Below are 19,238 nucleotides of genomic sequence, written 5' to 3' on the forward strand. Positions count from 1 at the left end.
ATTTCATGGCAGCGTTGTTAAAAGTCATCACTTAGCTTCTGCAGAATAAACTCTTCAGCACTGAAGATGTAGCTGCAGCCTGTCGTTAATTAGGACGTGAGAAACCAGGAAATACTGTTCATTAACATTTAAAGACTGAGAGAGTTTAACCAAACAAAATGATTCATCCAAACAGGCAACTTCTCACAATCTGGCAACCCAGAAGTTGTTCTTTTTCATTTTCTTGAAGTATTTTAAAGCCAGTCATCACCCCGTTATAAGACTGTTTTATAAAGTGCTTCTGGTTATCAACTCCACTCATCAGGTTACTTCTTTATTCCACCTGTGCGTCAACATTCAGTCTGATGTCTTTTCCTGCTGACGAGCACGAGGCTGACCAAAGGAAAAGCTCACGTTTCTGTTGTTTCTCAGCCTCAGTCTGCAGGGACAAGACAAAAAAGCAAAGCCTGTGCATCGATCAAGTGACGCCAAAGCTCTGACAGAATGAGGCTGTCACCTGGTCATCAGGGAACCCCCCGTCCACCGCCACAGACTGACGTCTGCGTGATGATGGACCACACCTTCACCTGGCTGCCGTTTGCTTTTCCAGGTGTGACGTTCGATGAATGCAGAATGCGTCCGGCCCTCATCGACCAGCCGGCTCACAGCTCACATCTCCAGGCCTGAAAATGACCAGCGACAAGGCCGAGCCGCCCACCGCACCGATCCATCACCTCCCACTTTATGGCTCCCACCTCCAGATCAATGCAGCCTGCCCCTGCGCGTGTGTGCGCGTGTGTGTGTGTGCGTGTGTGTGTGTGACGTATGGCAGCTCAGTCTGATTCAGAGTGACAAAGTACTTGAGCAGAGTCAATAAACAGAGCAGAAGACGGTGCGCTGATGAATGTGTGATAATGCTGTTGGATTTATGTGCAGTTAAAATATGAACTCTGAGGACGGACAGCGTCTCCAGTCTGGAGCTCAGTAAGACCAGTATCAACACTGGGACTTTAGGGAGACAAACAGGCAGATTAAGACACACAGAGCACATTTTATCCTCTGGATCAGATTTTTAGGAACATTTTGGTCTTTTTTCTTCAGAGCTCAGTTTGTTTAAATGTCTGAATTTCCGCGTTGATCTCTACATAAAAACATCTGCATGTGTTAATAAACCACGGCTCTCTCTCTGTTCTGGGCCTCCTCTGGCTCAGGTGGTCCCGCGGCCTTTCGGGCTCTGAGAGGACAGAACGAGATGTTTCAGGAGCATCGAACCGAGATCTCGATCTTTGCTGAACCCGAACCAATCCGGCTTTAGCTGAAAGTGGTCGATCCTGTGCGGGGGGGTAACCCTGTTTGACCTTAGCTGTATCAGTCAGCGTCATCTGCTTCTGACTGTGTGGCTCCAATGATTTCTGCAGCTTCAACACATCAATTTCTTCTATTTTGGTTAAAGTTTTTCTTATTTTCTCACCCAGAATGCAACAGAAACAGTCGTGACATCACTGAGCCTCACAGGGGCCGTGACACATTCAATTAACGGACAGAAATCTGAGGACACCCGGGAACATAAATGAATTTTGCATTTGACGCCGCCTTATAACGCTGTGCTCTCCCTTTACCCATGATGCCTTGCTTCTGTCAAAGCCTGGAGTTGCCTGGATGACTTTCTCACTCTGATGAGACACATTAGCTGCAAATCTCTCTGCTTTGAGTCCATCAATCAGACTATGAACTTCACAGGAAGTCAAATAAAGTGACGCCTCCACATCAGCGAGAATAAAAAAATTAAAAATCAAAACATTGGAGTGGATTTCGACTTCTACGTCAGCGTGTATTTGTTTGCCTTTAAGCTCCTGAAATAGAGCCGTGAATCACTTTGTGTGAAGACCGAATCCCCTTTTTGGCTTGAAAACACACAAATACACACACCTGCGCACACACACACTCTTTCACACACACACACACTCTCACACACACACACATCCTCTGCTGTGCTGTTGGACAGATGCCCCTGACAAGATTTCCCTTTGGATATATGGGACCATCTGTGGGCTCGCCCCAGCTTTGTTTGCCGTCTGAATTAAATCCCGGCACCAGCCACTAGATCACGACATCAGAGCTGACGCCGCCACCGCCGCAGCAGCCTGCAAGGAGACGTATTTAAGGAGACAGACTCCAGGAGACAGCAGCACAGCCCTGCTACACCAACCTGTCCTCAGGTACGTACTCAGGGTTTTAAACACCACCTTAAAGGCCTCTTCCTGCTCATGGCTTCACCTTCTTTGCAGGATCTGTCGCTGAGGCCGGATCATTCTTGTCAGTGTCTCCTTGCTCGCAGGACTCTCTGCCTTCTGCAGGCCACAGATAATGTTCTAATAAGATCATGAGAAGGCAGATTTTCAGCCTGACGAAGTGGTCAGAACTACAGCTGAACTGTGTTCGCTGCTGCCGTTTGTCTGCACGCTGACACGCTGCAGTTCAGAGCGATCTGAAGCAAAACACCATCAAACCTTTATCCGCTGCTGTCGGGGACGTTTGCAGCTTGTTCAACCTGAGAGCCCGACAAGAACCCTGATGTCATGTCCAACATGTGTGAACGTGTCCACGATCAGAGGGGAGGAAGTACTCACATCCTACATGGTCAGTAAGAGTACTGCATTCAAAGCCTGACTGAAGTAAAAGTATGTGCGCGTTATCAGAAAGTATGAAAGGAGCACATTTGCCACTGAGATGTAAGGAAGTAGAATTTGCATAAAAATACTCGAGTACCTTGACTTTGGAGTAGTATAGTACTTGAGTCATATTTCACTGCTGTCCATGATTAAGGTCAAGGTTCAGGTTCAGGCTCAGGTTAAGGTAAGACTGCGGTTACAGCTCATTTCCAACATCACTGATGAGTGCTTGATGTGTTTTAGATCAGTTCTTAGTGTCTCTTGGACATTTTTCAGCTGTGTTTGTGTTTTAATCTGCTTGTCTTTTATTTATTTACAGCCCAGATTTCACCCAGAGTCCCTGAAGAAGTGACGCGCGCGTGTGCGTGTGTGTGTGTGTGCGCGTGTGTGTGTGTGTGTGAGAGAGAGATATTCCCTCCAGCTGCTCCTCAGTGTGTATGTGGACTGTTAAAGGACTCTGCTGATCCTATTAGGACTCAGTTTATACACACACACTCATTAGAGGGGAAAATGACTCCACTCTGCAGAGTAAACACACACACACACACACACACACACACACACACACACACACACACACACACACACACACACACACACACACACACACACACACACACACAGAGTCATGGTGATAAAAATGCACCAAGCTCAGACTGTTAAAAGTTTGACTCAAAAACTCAGACAGACAGACAGACAGACAGACAGACAGACAGACAGACAGACAGACAGACAGACAGACAGACAGACAGACAGACAGGAGGACAGACAGACAGACAGACAGACAGACAGACAGACAGACAGGAGGACAGGAGGACAGACAGGAGGACAGACAGACAGACAGACAGACAGACAGACAGACAGACAGACAGACAGACAGACAGACAGGAGGACAGACAGACAGACAGGAGGACAGACAGGAGGACAGACAGACAGACAGACAGACAGACAGACAGACAGACAGACAGACAGACAGACAGACAGACAGACAGCAGGTGAGGGATAGGATGGAGATGAATGAGGCTCATGGGAAAAACGCGGCCTGTCACACACACATCTGCAGCGCAGATTAACACGTCCAACAGGAAGTGATCAACATCTGGACTCCCTGCTGGAGACGCCTGAGGAGAGCGAAGACACTCGCTGCGTCTCACTCAGCACTCAGGTGTCGCATTTATACCTGTCACACACACACACACACACACACACACACACACACACACACACACACACACACACACACACACACACACACACACACACACACACACACACACACACACACACACACACACACACACACACACAGCCTGTGAACTGCAGTGGACGCTGTGTTTAATCAGTCGGCTCTTCAGCTCTGTGACGTCCTGACATACTGAACAGTGAGGTGGAGGACGTACAGTACTCCACCCTAAACGTGGTGTAAAGCAGTCCTGACTGATCATCTGTACGACTGATGCTTCACTGTTAGTTTGAGCCTCTTTACATACAGACTAGTTTCCAACCTAAGGGTCGGGGCCCTCCACAGGGTCACAGGTAAAGGGGTGAGGGGTCGTCAGGTCCAAATATTCCAACACTTCCAACACAAACGCTGATCTTACCAACGCTTTGACTGATGTGAAGTATCAGTGAATGATTTGATGCTTTAATGAATGATGAGTGTCAACATGTCATTTCTCTCTGACGTGAAGAAACCAGATAATCCAGAGAAATCTGGTCAAGGAGCAGCTCGTCCTGATGGTGGCGCCGACACAAACGTTAACTTGGTTAATAAAATCAGTGGGATTCATCCTGACGAGCAGCGTTGAGATGTGGATGTGTTTTCATCCTCACAGAAGGAATAAATAAAAGGCTTTAAACTCTCCGTCCTCGTGCTGTTTCTACGCTCGGTTATTATCTGAGGACACTCTGTCTCTGAACTCTCTGCAGAAACACGATAAGCTGACTCTCTCTGTGATAAGTGACAGTTTGCTTCACCTGAACTCAGAAAATGAACTGTAGTCTTTATAAATTCATGTTTCTACTGTCAGTAAAGCAGCAGAGGAAGAGGAGGTGGCTCTTCATCACCTCGGTCTCTGAGGTTCATAGAAACCCTGACTGTGTGTTAATCAACAGACTGTGAGCTTTGTTTGGTTTCATTTTGTGGGCGTTTGAAGCTGATCCAGGAGCAGCCTTCCACGGTCCCACAACATCTTGCATAATGAATAAAAAGTCATTTCCTTTATCCATTCTGCTTGTTAGAACTTGTGTTTAATTAAATCCACAGTCTCACGCTGCGGGCCAACACGATGCTCGGGAGGCACAGCTGATTGTTTCGCTGCAGATAAATAAATGTTTACAGGCTGTCGGTGTGTTTCCACCACACAGAGGTCGAGAGCGCCGAAACACGTCGACTGTGTCAGGACGGTTCAGAGCTTCTGCTGTTTCAAGGGAAAATATCTGACTGCCGGAGTCTGAAGTTACGTTAGAGATTTGGAATATATTGAATAGAACTGATCTTTCCTTCCCTTCATTCTGTCTTCTTTCCTTCTTCTTTTCTCCTTCATTTCTTTTCTTTCCGCCTTTTCTTCTTATGCTGATCTGAAAGCTGAAAAAGCCAAAACTGGAGACACTTGGTTTTCACTGGGGGGGGGGCAAACTCAGAAAAAGAAGCCTTTAAGAAATGTTTACAATCAACAAGGGACAGCATTTCTAAAAACAGGGGGGCCACAGAGAACAAAGAAAAACGTATGTTTTAAGGTGAACTTACAGGCTTTGTCTTTCTAGGATGGTGAAGGTATGTACGTCCATACTCTGCCCCTGATTGGCTGGTGCTCATTGCCACTGTTAGTTGGATTAGGTAGGTTTAGGCATGAGAGGTAATGTTTGGCCAGAATTAGGCTGAGATTATCAGGGTCAGCCAATCAGAGGCAGGGTAGGCTGCGTCATGCCTTCGCCATCCTAGGAAAAAACAAAAATGTGCTTTCTGAATCTCAAACGACTTCAGGATGCTGCATCGCTGCTGGGTTTGAGGTTAATGCCTTAAAAAAAGTATTATTATACAATTCTAAAAATAGTTTCCAGTTAATTTTCTGCCAATCAATGAATCGGTTATTAGAGTGATCGTTTCAGGTGTACTTCAGGTGTACTTCAGGTGTACTGGTGCTGGTTTCATTTAGAATAAACTCTTCACGTGTTTTTAAGTCTTAATTTGTGAAGTACAGTGTGCAGTAAAGTAACTGCTCACTGAAGATTCCAGACGGATAAAAAGTAAAAAGTATTTCCCTCTGAAATGCAGCGGAGCAGAAGTACAAAGTGGGTTGAAAAGTAAAGTACAAGTACCTCAAATTTGTACTTCAGTGCAGTGATTGAGTAGCTTACACCTGAATTTAATCATCAGCGAGTCCCGGGGCGTATTTCTACAGCTAACACAGCTTTAGCTTCACCTGAGCACATTATGAATGCAGCCCTGTGAGCAGAGGCGCCTGCTGCTGCTGCTGCTGCTGCTGCCTTCGCTCAGTAAACGACTTAAATCCGTCTTTGCTGCTGTTGGTCAGCTCGTTGGACTCTCTCACTCTGCAAAAATAAATAAATAAAAAACTCAAAATGAACAGCAGTTTGCAGTGAAAATAACCTGCGAATCAATTCCACGCTCAGCAGATTCCTCCTGGTTGTGTTTTTCCAATTAAGCGTCTGGATGGGTGTGTGTGGGTGTGTGGGTGTGTGTGTGTGTGTGTGTGTGTGTGTGTGTGTGTGGGGGGGGGGGGGGGGGGGGGGGCGTCTCAGGAAACTTGTTTATTTTGGCCGCTAAATGACATTTATGCAAATGGCCTCAGGATGGATTGCTGACAGAGGTGTGTGGCGTGTCGATGCAGACGTTTTTACAATCAGTTTGCTCCTCTGGACCTCTGTATCGTGTTGGATTAAGTGACGGAGCGACGGAGCGGCGGCGGAGCCGAGTCTACGTGACACCAGGAGCTGAACGCAGCACATGATTAACAAGTTAGAGACTGGCTGAAACAAGCTCGTCCATCAGAAAACACCTGAACCACTGAAGGGGTTTGCCTTCTCGACTGATCTGCATCTCCTGGTCTAAGTGTTAAAAGCAGCTGACGGGCAGGACACAGGCAGGACACAGGCAGGACACAGGCAGGACACAGGCAGGACACAGGCAGGACACAGGCAGGACACAGGCCGCCGGCGTCCACGCTGAAGACATGCTTTGTTGGCCTCCAGTCATTTCTGGACATTGGGCTCCAGGCCTGAGCTGAACGTCTCTCTCGTTCAGTCTGACTGAACTTTGACATTCAGGACGTCTGCCCCCGAGTGGCCAAAGACGCTGTTAGCGCAGCTCTAAGGTTCAGCGCGGCGAGCTGTGCGAGTGCTGACTCAGAAACAGATGATGAACCTGAACGCTGTCAAAGAACCAGATTAAAACGAGGAAGAGAGCGACGGCAGTCAGACGGCCTGTTAATCCTCGCTGACCAGCCACTGCCTTCTATCAGCTGTGTGCATGATGAATGTCAGTCCATCTGTCTGCCTGTTGGCCTGTCAACATACTATAACTGTATTCAGTGTGTGTGTGTGTGTGTGTGTGTGTGTGTGTGTGTGTGTGTGTGTGTGTGTGTGTGTGCAGCTGACATCCCAGCTCATCCCCACTTCTTCCTGATTTCCCCTCGGTAAAGAGCTGTGGCTGTGTGCTGACCTGCAGCTCATTATACCCTCTGCTGAACCTCCTCTTCATGCCTCCCTCTCCTAATCTAATGGGACTTTCTGTCTGTCTATCTGTCTCCAGCAGCCATCCGTATCAGGGTTCCACCAAAATGACTTTCTGAAGGCCAATGCCAGTATTTTCATTATCTTCAGCCATTATCTGCTGCTGGTTTTAAGCCAAAGTTCCCCAAAATTACAAATATGTTTCTCTGAGAATTTTTATTCTTGTTGTAGTCGATGAGACCCCTGAATCTGAATTCAAATCTTAATATATTAATATATGTATCAGGGTGACTCGGGGGCTCGTGCAAGGACATTTTAGGTCGGGGTTAAATTCAGTGAGACACAAACAAACATAAACTAATGATGCAAACGTACGCTTCCTGCTGTGGTCGATGCAAACAGCCTCAGACACACTGTGTGGAGGGAAGCTGCACCTCATGCTGCAAAAAGACGGTTAGCATGTGAATTTAATGTCCAAATGTCAACAAGATGTCTGTCTGTCCAGGCTCACCAAACATCACCAACAGTCCCAGGTGAGTCGCCTGTGTGTTACCTGCACATTTCACAGTCATCCATCCAAAAACAGAGAATCTCTTTTCCTAAAAACCACAAATATCAGCCTCACAGTGATGAAGAGTCAGGATTCATCCTCTGTGGACCATGAATGTGCAAAAAACTTAGAAACTGGACCAAAGCGGAGGACTGAACGACTGACAGACAAAGACATCGGCTTTAAGAATTGGACATAGTCAACAAAAGGCCGGCAAAGACATGAGGACACAATCCAGACAAGAAGATGCTGCAGTGGCCAGCTGTGGCCAGCAGGGGGTGATATACCAGCACTTCCTTTAATGCCTGCTTAAGCTGGAGTTTTGTTAATTTAATTTTGCTTTTTACTTTTTTTGGTCCTTGATTCCAGGACCTCCAGGCCGTCAGCAGGACGAGTGTTTTCCAAAAAGGAAGACTTCGCTGCTTTCATTTGGTGTTTCCTCTGCTTGGAAACACCTTTCTTTCCGCCTCAGAGACGACGTGCAGAGCTCACAGCTTACAGCAGCACATAACAAGATGATTGTGCAGTGACGCAAGCGCTGTGGTGTCCGTGTAATTCCAGCAATCAATCCCGCCATGTAGACCACCTTCAGAGCGGAGCGGCACAACGGGCCCGTGCTTGTACTTCAAATCACTGAGGTCCTGATTGAATTTCACACCTGCTCCTGCTTTCATGGGATACAGACGAGCTGCTTCTCAGGTGGACGTGAACGGCTTCAGCACCTATTCTCCGTCTCGTCTCAACCTGCCCGACTCGACTCATCCATTCAGCGTGATCCCTGAAGCGTCAGCTGAGGATGGGCCGATGCATCAGTGAACTGGAAACACTGGTGTGTTTTAATACCTGCAGGTGTTGAGTACTCAGAGTATTCTGATACTCAGCTAAAACATTTTAAACTTTCACCTTGAAGTACGAACGCTCCTCATATTTCCATTTTACTCTGTTCATCTTTCCTTCTTTGACCTCGTTTCCTGTCCCTCCATTCATATGAGCCTGCTCCATGCTGTGCGCTGCTGGTCCAGGGACCCGGTCTGTGGTCCGGTCCAGGTCAAGGACCCGGCCCTGCAGTGCACACACAGTGCAGGCAGAGGTATCGTCTTCCTTTGCTTCTCCCTTGTCAAAACCTGCCTCAGAGTTCATGAGTCTGTTGTTTGGACACCGTCTGTGAAGACGGACAGCATCACCTGAGGATCAAACCCAGAAAGAGGTTTTCAACACACTGAGCTTTTGATTCTGGGGAGGTTTAGTCTCTCTTTCTGGACACTCGACTGCAAAAGGCACTGAAACGTGAAGAACTGAAAATAAAGATTTAAAGTAAACTCAAACATCAGCTGCTGTGTTGATGGAGGCGTGAGTCCAGCTCCTCGTTGGTCCAGACTGAAGAGCCTCAACAAACAGATGGATCGACCTCAAATCTGCTTCAGACGTTCATGTTCTGCTCAGGATGAATTGCAATAACTTTGGTGATCCTGATGATGATGATTTATGACCAAACACCTGCAAAACTGCTGCGTAAATAGCGAATGTTAGCATGTTAGCTCACTAACCAAACATGGAGAACACTGTAAACATTAAACCTGCTACACATCAGCATGCTAACTTTGTAATGTGAGCATGTTAGCACACTGATGTTAGCATTTAACCCAAGTCTCTCACAGAGAGGCTTCAGCCTCTTCGTCTGGCTCCTCTTTCATTTGGACACGAGTCTTCAAACGGTGCTGCAGCACTTTGAGGATCTAGCTCACGGCCTCCAAATGACCTGTCAATAAGACGCCATTAATAAATTCTTAAACACTCCTCCGTCCTCCAGCGTCCCGAGGCTCCCCATTGGACACTTGAGCTCTCTTTCTTAGATCTTTTCCCTTTCCTTCCAACAGCAGCCTTCAAAAGTCAAAGAATGGCCTGAGGATCAAAGCAGCAACCTCAAAACTTCTCAGCAATGCTCCTCAACACCTCAAGCAAGCAGGAGAGAAACAGCGTAAGCACAATTTAATAAAGCTTTTCAGACTTTCCTTTATGAAAACGTCTCCGTCTGCCCTCCAGACGCCAGAATCCAAAACTAACCGACTGAATTAGGATTGAACCAAACAAATCTGGAACAAGCAGCTGCAATAAATCCAGATTTGAATTTCATGATGGACGTTGGATGAGTTCACCTGTGAGGACGCTGCCTGCTGCAGCAAAACAGCATGAAAGCATGGACAGACTGCAGAGGACACGATCCTCTGATGGCACTCATTTAAGAGGAGACACCTTGACCCAGATCACACCCTGAGTCCCATCAAAGTTTTGGTTAAATGTTAAACTGTGTTAAACCAGACCGTCTTCTGCTGAAACATGTCCATAAAATAATGACGCTGCAGTCTCCAAACTGCACACTGTCAGACGTTTTAGCAGACAACCAGTGGAAATGTTGTCAGTGAGTATTTCAGAGTTTTCGAGGAGAGACGGGCTGGACATCAAGGACCGAGTCCTCACAAAGACAGCTGCCGTGAGCCTCGATCCTGCATCCAGCAGCTCCTCGCTAGGCTTCAGACCGCCAGCAGTGCGCCCAGCGCGGCGTCGCTCTTCTGCTGATCTTCATACCAAAGCAGCGCAAACGGAGACGACGTGTCTCTGCCTGCATCCGTCTTCTCCCACTGACGTCACAGCGCTGCGATTCACCCGCCTCTCACTGCACCATCTATCTGTCCTAAATACCGACACTGTGCAGTCTGACACAGTTATGGCCAAAACTTTATGAGCTCCATCTCACACACTGTGACATGCAGTTACCTTCCACGCCTCTTTTATATATATGTCCTCTTAGTTTAACATCCTGTTTGCCAGCAGCGTCTCTCTATCTGACGCTTTGTCTCGCTGTCTGACACGACTTTCAGCTGCTAATGTCGGCTGTTAGCTGCAACAAATCCATCAGACTTTTATGCTGACTCCTTCAGTGACTCACATCTGTCCCCGAAAACCGTCTGAAGGCCGTTTTGGTGCAGGACGAATCTCCAGCAGGATCTGATGAAAAGTTGCATTCATTTAAGGGAAATAGAGCAAATCAAGAGGAGCGGAGAAATGACAAGAGAGATGAATGACAGGACGGACTCATCAGTCAGCAGCACGGCGGACTGATGGATGGAGGCATCACAGTAAAACAGAGTGTCAACTCCTCAGAGACGACGGACAAAAGCAGGGCCGCACAGGAGAAGACACGTCCTCCTGAAGGGACCACATTCTACTTAAAACAGCGTTTACGGTCAGATGAAAGCCAGAGAGCAGCACGACGTCAAGCCCAGAGACACTGCTCACGTCCTCAGTCCTCAGGTTTGTCCAAAAGACAGTGATGGAGGAAGAATCCAGAGTCTTTACTGCAGTAAAAGTACAAAACCACATGTCTGGTACATTACTTCAGTAAAAGTATGTAAGTATAATGAGGAAAATGTATTAAAGTAAAAGTACTCAGTGCAGTAAAGTGTCCCCTGTATCTGTTGTCCTCTTGTCTCTGGTCTCTGTAGATCATTGTGTCTCCTCGTTCATGTCTCAGCAGGACGTTCCTGTTGTTGGTTGAGGTGGAGCTCATTTTACCTGAAACTAATGATTCTTTTCATTCTGGATCAATCAGCTGATCGTTTCCTCCATCGATCAATCGATTGTTTGGTTTGGAAACTTTGTGAAAACAGTAAGAAATGTGGTCACAATGAGCCCAAAGTGACGCCTTCACCATGTTTGTTTGGTCCAACCGACAGTCCAAAGCTCCACATTATCACAAACACGTTCAGATCATTGAGATCATTGAGAGGCTGTAATGAGCACTGTGGCCTCTAGGGGGCGCTGGCAGGACCTGTCTGTAAATCTTCCTTGTTGGTGTTCAGTATGGCTCATATTTTTCATGTGTGTGTTTGATAAAGTGAGACAGAGTCTGCGGCTCGGACAGCAAGGCTGAAGGTGTAAAAGTGCAGCTGAGTCGTCAGGTGTGATCGATGGCTGCAGCTCCCCCGACAGGGAGACGGCGAAAGTGACAGGCGAGGGACAGACAGCGGGACGCAGAAGGCGTCCCTCTGCTCTTCCTTCAGTCCCTCTGTGCTCCCACAGCTCAGGAGTGAGGACAGGACAGAGACCTGAACGTCTTTAAGCTCCTTCACATCAGAGACTCGTCCGGCTTTGGACTGAGACACACTAACCATTCAAGACTGAAGGCGAGGAGGGACGCCAAGGACACACAGACAAATGACGGACACCGGGCAAAGGAAAGTGTCCAGGTCCAGTTTGGACCGGTCATATAATCAATGGAATGAATCTCATCAAACTGAGAGAAACATTAAAATTAAAATTCTGATTCTTTCGTCATAATTCCAGGTTTTCCTCACGTTGGCCTCACTCACATCCAGTTTAGACGCCATGGACTCCAAATGTTGTGTATGTGGGTGCGAGGACGTGTTTGACGTGGACAGCCTTCCCTGAGAAAGTCTCCTTCCTAATCCTCAGAGCTTTGATTGAAATTCACAGGGACCATTACCGCCCAGGGGTCGAGTCCAATTCTGATCCGAGCGTCCCGCCTGGGGACCCCAGCAGGACGCCGGCCGTCCCTCTTGTCTGAAGGCCACTCTGTCAGGTGTCAGGATGAGTCAGCCGCTGAGGTGGACCTTGTTACTGAAAAGCTCACCTGCCTCGCTCACCTCAGCCTCTGCTGCCTGATCTGCAGGAGGAGGAAACGTCCAATTTCACCGATATTTTACTTTGTAATGAAAGTGTCAAGGGGATGTGAAAAGGAGGAGACGCGCCATAAATCCCTCCCCTGGGAGAGCGGTGGAGCGCACGCTCGTCCGGCCGCTCGTCGACTCGATGTTTTATTCACTCTGTCTGCGTTCGCCGCTCTGATGTCTGACGTGGACGAGGACGGTCCTTCAGCTGGTGGTTAAAGGAAGACGCTCCGTGATTTTCTTTTTCTTTTCTTTGTGTTTTTTCCTGCTTTCAGCTTCAGGTTCTGTTCATCCAATTATTCTAATCCCTCTACGGGCAGATGTCACAGGCAGAAAATGCTGAGGGAGGGGCTATTTAGCGGCCATTAGGGCTGAACAGGAGTGTGTGTTTGTGGGTAATGAGTTTGAAACGCTGGTTACTCAGCACTGACTGCTCGCTGCTCATTACTCCATTACAGATATTCCACCTTTGTAAAGCGTTTGAGATCCATCCCGTCAACGAAGAACAAGAAAACCACACAAACACGCTAAAAACAGAACACTGACGGCGATAATGACACAAAGCCCGCCTTTTGTGCAATGCATGCTGGGCTGTTGTTGGCCTCCCGCTCCCGCTGTGATGATGAGCAGGTAAATCTCTGCTGTGCTTCATCACGACGCCGAGCCGTCCAGGCGTGCTTCAATCACAGCCCTCCTTATCAGCCTTCAAGGGCCTCTGCTGCTGATTGGACGGGACGTGGCTTCATTAGCTGAAACACAATCAGTCCTCACTTTGGACGTCTCTTTATCTGCTTTTTGTCTTCTTTTTAGTAGTAAAATATTCTGATTGCGATGTTTGTGTCAGTGTGAGAATGAGGAAAGAGAGAAAGCGCTCATGCAAACTGTGTGCTTGCATGAAGGATCAATAGCTGATCTCCAGCTTAATCTGGTGTCTCTGGTCTCTGGCGGATCTGTCCTCCCTCCCTGCTGCTGGCGAAGACAACAACATCGTTTGTGTCTGACAAAAAGCTGCAGTGATTTAGGAGCTAATGGCTCAGCACACAGAGAGGAAGACAGAAGACAGACGGACGGCTTGCATCGGGCCGAGGTCTGAAGCTGTAAAAGCGTCCTTCAGTCACGCACAGTGAGAGCGAGGCGAGCGCGTCACCATCTGCCTGCTCGCAGCACGTCAGCGTCACGGCTTCCTGTACAAAACAGCCCCATCGGACCCTCTGTCCACCCGTCCGTCCACCACGACCTCGTCTCCACACAGACTGAAGCCACTGATTCTACAGTTTGTCTTGTGTGGACAGTTTCCAACAATGCATGTCTGTCCACCACCTCATCTTTCTAGAGTTCTGTCCACGCTGTGAGTTCACAACAGTTCATTCTGCACACATGACGTCTATTTCCTGTCTGTCTGTCCTGTGAGACGGATCGTCCTCCTGCAGTTCCTTCCATTTCTTAAGGAGTCCGTCCTGATTTGAATGGAGGACGAGGACAGAGGGTGCTGTGCAGATCGTAAAGCACCTTGAACGACATAAATAAAACTTCGCTCGTCCTCCATCTGCCTCGCTACACAACACGCCAAGAAGTGCATAAACACGGTTATAAATCAGGAGACGCACGTTCGTCCACAGGTCCTGGACACTGGGCTGTCTCTATCATACATCCTCTCAGACTTTCTCCCACATGTATCCGTCTCTCCCTCTCTCATATTATCCGTCAGCCGGTCTCTCATCAGACTCAATCCAGAGTCAACGCTCCAGCGCTCAGACTCGTCCCCCCGCCTCCTCCTCCTCCTCCTCCTCCTCCTCCTCCTCCTCCTCCTCCTCCTCCTCCTCCTCCTCCTCCGCCCGCCCGCCGCTTCAGCCCGTCTGCAGCTCGGAGGAATCAGTCACCCGCCAGCCCACAGTAACATCAGGCTGGATATCGATTAGAGCGCCGGCCGGGGAGAGATGGACTCCTCCAAACACAGACAGAGATGGACTTGTTTTATGTGATGGGGGGACACTGGAGGGCTGCAGTGCTGAGGACAGGAACCACAGCGTGGACGCTAAAGGAAGTCCCTCTCACTCGGGGGTCCCGTCCTCACGTGGCGGATCAGTTCATGTTCTGTGTTAGAGTTTGACCAGTCGACTTTGACTGGTTTCCATTTCTGTACTTAAAGTCACACTCGTGAGTAGTTTTCTGATGATCTGGAGGATGCTGATGTGACCTCGCATCAGACGATGGCAAACGATGTCTTCAGTCACTGACTTTGGACGCCTTGTTGCTTCCTGCAGCTCTGATGGACTCACAGTGAAAGTGTCCTCTTGGACCCTGATGGGATGGGAGGCAAAACATGATAAAGTACAAGAAGACATGATGCAGGGGCCTCCAGGGTGCACTTTCATCCAGCAGATAAAATGTGATGCACTGCTGTGGAGGACAGTCTGTCACAGCTGTGTGTCCTCTCCGTGCTGGTTGTCCCTTCTCCTCTCCTGTCCTCTCCAGCTCTGCCCAGGTGTGCTGCATCTGATCAGGTGCACCTGACCGGGATTGAAGGGCTTAAAGCTCCTGATCCTGCAGCAGAAGGAGGCGTCTGCTGTGAGGACGGCTGGTCTGTCTGTCCCTCAGTCTGGGTTTATGTCGTTTTGACCTTTGATTTACTGTCGTGGTTGTTTGTGTGTCTTTATGTTAACAAATCCATGACTGCGACAGCTCTAAGTGTTTCTCTGCTGCCTCTGTGTGCCACCGCATGTTTAAACAGACAAGAGGAAGACTCAGGGACACTTTGTCAAACTGTCAGCGAGCACTTTGTTCAGAAAGGATTGATTCTGGTTTCATTTAGAGTCCAGCTCTGAAATGAATTCAAACCTTTTCTGTCACCACGTGTTTGCATGTCGACTCTCATTCACTCCGTTTTTCAATCAGTTCAGCAGAATCACACATGAACCCTGACAGCCTGCTGTCACGTGTTATTATGATGAACACGTCTGGATGCTCTCCATGCCACAGCGCACACACACACATACATGCACGCACACACACACACTCCACAGGTTGCACAGTTTCAGAGGACGTGTCTGCTCAGCGTCGTCTCTGTCAAACCTGAGGCTTCATTAAGCTCAGCTGGATGTGAGCAACAATCAATGGAGGTTCGTCCTTTGACGTGCGTCTCCTTCGTTTTTTACACTCATACTTCATGTCAGACGTCCTTCAACAAACAGGCTGTGTGTGTGTGTGTGTGTGTGTGTGTGTGTGTGTGTGTGTGTGTGTGTGTGTGTGTGTGTGTATCCTTCCACCTCCCGTTTCACCTTGTTTAGATTAAAGCCTCCAATGCCACTGAGGGCAAAATTAATCAAATTAGGGCTGAGACGTCCGATGGTCCAATGACCTCCACTTCATCTACACACACACACACACACACACACACACACACACACACACACACACACACACACAAACACACACACACACACTCTGCTTGCACACAGTCCAAACAAACAAACACACGCCGGCTCTATCTGTCTCTAAATTGAGTCGGGCTCCGCTCTGATCATTAGCTCAGGCGGCTGAACGGCAGCACGCTGGATGTCATGAGCTCTCTGCTCGCTGCAGTCACAGCTGATGTGTAACACGACCTCCGTGCTTCAGGTGTGTTCCTCAGACACCTTGGCCTTATTTTCCTCACTCATGTAACTGCTGACATTTTCAGTTTTTAACCCAAACTACGTGTGGTCAGTGTGTGACTCAGTATGCAGAGCTTGAAGCCGCTGATGTCGTCTGACTCGCAGGTTTTCAGTGCATTCACATTCACATTAGCTCGTGTTTTCACTGTATTCACTGTCCTGTTTACGAATGAATTCTATATTTCCCTTTTGTCAACAAATCTCCAAAGACCCAAATCAACAGTGTGTTAATCCGCCTCTTGATGCTTTGTGACTTCCTGTTTGTGGCTCTAGAAAAACACCTCACAAACACACAGTTTAGTTTTCAGTGTTCAGTCATCTCTGAACAGCTGCTCACTGCGGCTTTGAGCAAACAAACAGGAGGAAATGGTTTGTCAGGGACTATTTTCAGCGGCGGATTAATCCACATTTGGTGGAGTTCAAATTCAGCGAGTGAATTTTATGAGAAGCGTTTATCGGATCAAGACCTCACGGTGAAAGATGCTCTGTAACAACGAGATGAACCTCTTCAAGCTACGCTGATGGTGTGAATGTTACACACTTCCTGTCTCCTAAGTGGGTGCAGGCGCCTCCATGCTTGTTCATGTGAGAGGAATAAAAACACTAAATATATATTCAATGTTTGTGCCTCACTTTTCGGCTCATTTCTATCTGCTAGCTTCATACGCTCCACATCTCCACTGCATGTGTGCATGAAGGACAGCAGGGTGCTGGGACCCAGCGAGGGGTCACAGCAGGGAAAGGTCGCGACCCTGCCTGCAGCCGAACATGACTGACGTGAATCACAGCCCTCTGACGTCCACGAGGGATTCCCTCCCGCAGCACGACGCCAACATCGAGACAGAAGCTGCCTGATGTTTGATTTCCATAAGAACAAAGGTCACAGCTGCTGAACCGCCTGAAGGAAATCACCTCAGAGAAGACGACGTTTTAAAGGCCAAACACGTGAGACGAACAACACCGTGTCTTCTGGGAATATGCTCGTTCGTTGTCATTAGCGGCCGGCCTGATGTGGTGTGATGCTGCAGCAGATGTTGGTGCTGGACTTTAAGATTAAAGCAGGACTGTGAGCATCACCACGGCCTCCATTCTTAATGCTCTTACTGTTTCTTTATCAAGAAACTTCTGCATTTTAGATGCAAACTAGAGAGCGTGACGGCCGACATATACACATGGACACAGACAAGGAAGCCGAAGAGGACGAGAGCCAAAGACCGAAGAGCATGGAGGACCGATACGATCAGCTGACTTCACACAGAAATATGTCAACGACTGTTTAGTGGACTGATGGACGGATTCGTGTTCCCCAGAGGATGAATCCTGCGTTTATGACCAAATACCTGCCAAACTAGCCACATTCCCATCAGCCTCAGCGGCTCTTTGTTAGCATGCTAACACACTGAACTGAAGGGGACGCATGAACACAACACTGCTAAAGATCAGCAGAGACGTCACTGTGAGCGCGTCGACTCCATCGCTCAGCTCAAAGCACCGCCATGCTGAAGTAGACACACACACACACACGCACACACACACACGCACACACACACACACACACACACACACACACACACACTGCTGCTGAAGCAGGGACTTACAGAAGCAGAAAACAGAATAATGATGTTGCTGAGCAGCGGACACAGCGGCGAGCGCTCGCCATCTGAAGCACGTTTGCTGCTGTAATAGAGCCACACTGCACACAAATATCTGCGATTACGTTTCATCACATCATTTCTTCAGCGTTTCATTTTCTTTAATTAGTGTTTCTTACTCTTACCCCCCAGGTGACTTTCCTTCAATGATAAATGGCAGTTTTGTGTTGTGAATGATGAATATGAGACAGTGAAAATGATGAAGGCATGACTGTTTTCCTCATATTATTTTTATCTTAGTCAAATCACTCGATATTTTATCACTCTACTTCTCATTTAAACTCTATTTTTACTCCTCTATTTTCCAATTCACAAGCATTTTCATCATAAATTTAGCAGGATTGCTCTTCACGGCCGGTGAAGCTTATGAGACCCTGGTTGAAAAACTGGAATATTCCTTTAAAAGGCCTTAACGGTCCGACGGCCCACCCGCTAAGATCATATTCATACTCATATCAAACATGTCAGAAAGCTCAGATTCTCGTAAATTAACTGATTTAAACCATTTCAAGATACAGACACAACAGCAGGCTCAATAAACACCGACAACAGACAGAAAACAGGTTTAAAAACTTTGAGGAAACTCACCGCTGACGTCTCTCATTCATCCACAGATTCATAAAACTCCACAAAAACGGTGTGAAACATCCACAAAGGTCCAGAAGATCCACTGCAGTCAGAACATTCAGTCCAAAACCTGAAAATAATCCACAGAAAGACGTTTTCTCCTTTCAAACTAGCCAGCGATGACCTCCTCTTCTGTCTGTTTTCCCGATTACAACTTCCGGAAATGTTTGCAGACGGCGCCATCTTGCCTCCAATTACTCTGTGGAGTCAGGCTTCAACTGACACCTCATTCGACCAATCATGATCTGCCATATGAAAGCTAGCGACCTGAGAAGCCAATAACAGTCTGATTTGAACAGAGGGGCTTGTGTGAAGATCTAGCCAATCGTAATCGAGTTTGCAGATTACTGGCGTTTTGAAAAGCCAATGAAATCCGATCTGCCGCTTCAGTGAGTTACAGCTTCAATCAGCTCACATCAAGGATTTCAGTGCTACTAGTGAAAGAAAACACAAGGTGAAGTGACAAATGTATGTATTTATACTCTCTTTGTATATAATGTACGTATATCTCGTTGATTTTAGTTTGGATAGTTTTTCATAGTCTGTTTGTTCTTTTTTTACATCTGTACCAACTAAAATTCTCTGGTGGTGGATCAATAAAGTTTATACCTGAAATATGAAAGAAATGGCCAATATTTTGATTTAATGAATATTAATATAGATATTTATGTAGATAAATGTTGCCTTTTTTGGAGGATGGCTGGATATATAATTAGAGAAAA

At 47.5% G+C, this 19,238-nt stretch overlaps 1 protein-coding gene across 1 annotated transcript in view; it reads right to left on the reverse strand.

The window, feature by feature from the left end:
* Window positions 1-5,274: 5,274 nt before the first annotated feature.
* The window catches only part of kat8 (K(lysine) acetyltransferase 8), a 133,916-nt gene continuing 119,952 nt past the window's right edge, over window positions 5,275-19,238 (reverse strand). Inside the window, exon 12 of the mRNA XM_070980878.1 lies at window positions 5,275-5,289. The gene's annotated coding sequence lies outside the window, so the exon portion shown is untranslated. The remainder of the gene's footprint in view (window positions 5,290-19,238) is intronic.

Source organism: Chaetodon trifascialis, chromosome 15, assembly GCF_039877785.1.
Source record: "Chaetodon trifascialis isolate fChaTrf1 chromosome 15, fChaTrf1.hap1, whole genome shotgun sequence".
Classification (NCBI taxonomy): Eukaryota; Metazoa; Chordata; class Actinopteri; order Chaetodontiformes; family Chaetodontidae; genus Chaetodon; species Chaetodon trifascialis.